Here is a 3,471-nt window from a genome sequence, read left to right as displayed (position 1 = left end):
TCTATTGCAGCAGATTTGCCTAATGCAGCGTGTCATTTGATTTCTTGACTGCAGTTTCCTTGAGTGTCTTTGACAACTTCAATCTTTTCTCCATTGATATGGATATTATTTATTGGTCCAGTGATGAGGATTTTTGTTTTCTTTACAAAACAACCCATGCTGAAAACTGGTCTTTGATCTTTGTCAGTGAATATTTTAAGTACTCTTTGCTTTCAACATGCAGGTTGTATCATCTGCATATCATAGGTTGTTAATGAATCTTCTCCAATCCTGATGCCATGTTTTCTTCATATAATCCAGCTTCTTGGATTATTTGCTTAGCACACAGATTGAATAAATTTGCTGAACAACTACAACCCTGGCACACATCTTTCCTAATTTTAAACGATTTGGTGTTCCTGTGTTCTCTTCCAACAACTGTCTCTTGGCCTATGTACTGGTTCCTTATGAGCACAATGAAGTGTTCCAGAATACTCATACTTCGCAGTATTGTCTATAGCTTGTCATGATCCATGCAATCGAAAGCTGTTGTAGTCAATAAGGCACAGGTAAACATCTGCCTGGTATTCTCTGCTTTCAGTCAAGATCTTTCTGATGTCAGCAATGATATCCCTCATTCCATGTCCTCTTCTGAATCTGCTTTGAACGTCTGGAAGTTCTCTGTCAATGTATGGTTGCAGCAATTTTTGTATTACCATTATTAAAATTTCCTGGCATGAGATATCAATGATTATTATATGATGATTTCTGCATTCTGTTGGGTTACTTCTCTTTTGAATGGGCATAAATATGGATCTCTTCCAGTCAGTCAGCCAGGTAGTTACCTTCCACATTTCTTGACATAGATGAGTGAGTGCCTCCAGTTCCATATCAGTTTGTTGAAAGATTTCAATTTTTATTCCTTCACTCCCAATACTTTGTTTTTTGCCAATGCCTTCAAGACACCTTGAACTTCTTCCTTCAGGATCATTGGCTCTTGATGATATAATACCTTTTTTTTTGGTATAGTGACTGTATATTCCTTCCAACTTCTTTAAATGCTATCTACATCATTCAATAATTTGCCCATAGAATCCTTCAATACTGCAAGTCAAGGCTTGAATTTTTTCTTCAGGTCCCTCAGCTTGAGAAATACTGAGCGTGTTCCTCCCTTTTGGTTTTCTAACTCCAGGTCTTTGCATATTTTGTTATAATATTTGACTTTGTCTTCTCGACAAGTGTTCTCGTCAGCTTCTGTACCTCCTCAGTTTTCCATTTGCTTTAGCATCTCTAACCTGGAAAGCAAATTTCAGAGTCTCTTCTAACATCCATTTTGTTTTTTCCTTCTTTCTTGTTTTCTTAATGACCTTTTGCTTTCTTCCTTTATGATATTCTTGATGTCATCCCACAACTTTTCTGGTCTTTGGTCTTTAGTGACTAATGCATCAAATCTGTTCTTCAGATGATCTCTAAATTCAGGTCGGATATAATCAAGGTCATATATTGGCTCTTGTGGACTTGTTTCTTCAGCTTCATCATGAACATTCATATGAGCAGTTGGTAGTCTGTTCCAGAGTCTGTCCTGGCCTTGTTTTGGCTGATGATATGGAAGTTTTCCACCTCTCTTTCCACAGATGTAGTCAATGTGATTTCTGTGTATTCTATTTGGTGAGGTTCATGTGTATAGTCATCTTTTATGTTGTTTAAAAAAGGTATTTGTAATGAACAAATCATTGGTCTTGCAAAATTCTATCATGCAATCTCCAGCATTGCTTCTCTCACATTGGAAAAGGCCATATTTTCCAATTTCTGATCCTTCCTCTTTGTTCCCAACCTTTGAATTCCAATCACCATTAATTATCAATACATCTTGATCGCATATTTGATCAATTTCTGATTGAAGATGTCGGTAGAATTCTTCAATTTCATCATCACTGGCTTTAGTGGTTGATGCATAAATTTGAACAATAGTGGTATTAACTGATCTTCCTTGTAGGCATGTGGATGTTATTGTATCACAGACAGCATTGTATTTCATGACAGATTCTAATGTGTTCTTTTTAATGATGAATAAAACACCATTCCTCTTCCATTTATTATTCTTGGAATAGTAAACCTTTTGGTTATCAGATTCAAAATGGCCAATACCATCCATTTCAACTTACTAATGCCTAGGATATCGATGTTTATGCATTCCATTTCATTTTTGGCAATTTTCAATTTTCCTAGATTCATACTTCATACATTCCATTTCACAGCTGGATGTTTACAGCTATTTCTCTTCTTTTTGAGTTGTGCCCCATCAGCAAATGAGGGTCCCGAGGGCTTTATTCCATTTGCATCTTCATGGTCTACTCTACTTTGAGGAGGCAGCTCTTCCCCGGTCCCATTTTGAGTGCCTTCCACCCTAAGGGTTCATCTGCATATAGCAGATTGTTAATGAATCTTCCTTCATTCCTTATGCCTGCACTTCTTCATATAGTCCAGCTTCTCTGGCTATTTGCTCAGCAAACAGATTAAATAGGTATTTGAAGAATACAATCCTGACACACACATTTCCCGTTTTTAAACCATGTGAGGTCAGTTTTTGTCTGCTTGGATAACTGATTCTTGTTCTATGTATAATTTCTTCATGAATGTTTAATATTGACATATCTTCCAGATAATCACTATTTTATAAAAAGGTACATGATAGTGCCATTTTAAAGTCCTTATATCTGGAAATGTCTTTTTGTTGAATCTACTTATGAAAGACATCTTGGCCATGTAAAATCTGTTGGATCGTGGTCTCTTTCCCAGAAAATTCCAGCTGTTACCTTTGAATGTTTATTGTTAAACTCGATACTACTTTAATACTTGTTTCTTTACGGTTATATTTTCTCTGCCCATGATTCTTCCCAAATGCTTGAGGGAATTTTTTTTTTTTCTCTTTGTGGTTAATTATTTTTTGGTAATTATAGGTGTAATGAATTTTTCTTGGCTTTTACCTGCAACTTACTGAATCATCTGGACCTGCAGCTGCAGATCATTTCTTCACTAAAGAAATTTTTCTCTTTTATAGCTTTTCTTATACATTCTGGAATAATAATTATCTTCATGTTATGTCTCTGTTCACTCATTTGCATGGCTATTTCCCTCTCTCTAATTGTTTTTATCTCTTTGTCTCTTTGTTCTTTATCCTGGGACAACTTTTCAAGTTTGTCTTCCATTCCACTGATTTCATTTTGCTCAGCAGGAATTATGCTCTTCATTATCTCCTTTGTGGATTTTTAATCTGGTTATGTTATTCTTATTTTACTTGCTATTTTTTGTTCCTCTTTATTCATTGTAGGAAGCCTGCTAGTGTAATAGGACTGTTGATTGCAAGATTGGTGGTTCATTTTCACCAGCCACTTTGAGGGAGAAAGATGAGGCATTTATCTGTTCCTCTAAAAACTTTTAGACTATAAAACCCTAAGGATCACTTCTACTTTGTGCACTTAACAACAACAA

This window comes from Chrysochloris asiatica, unplaced genomic scaffold, assembly GCF_000296735.1.
Source record: "Chrysochloris asiatica unplaced genomic scaffold, ChrAsi1.0 scaffold00029, whole genome shotgun sequence".
In the NCBI taxonomy this organism is placed as follows: Eukaryota; Metazoa; Chordata; class Mammalia; order Afrosoricida; family Chrysochloridae; genus Chrysochloris; species Chrysochloris asiatica.
The sequence above is the reverse complement of the archived record's forward strand: the minus strand, read 5'-3'. Positions refer to the sequence as shown.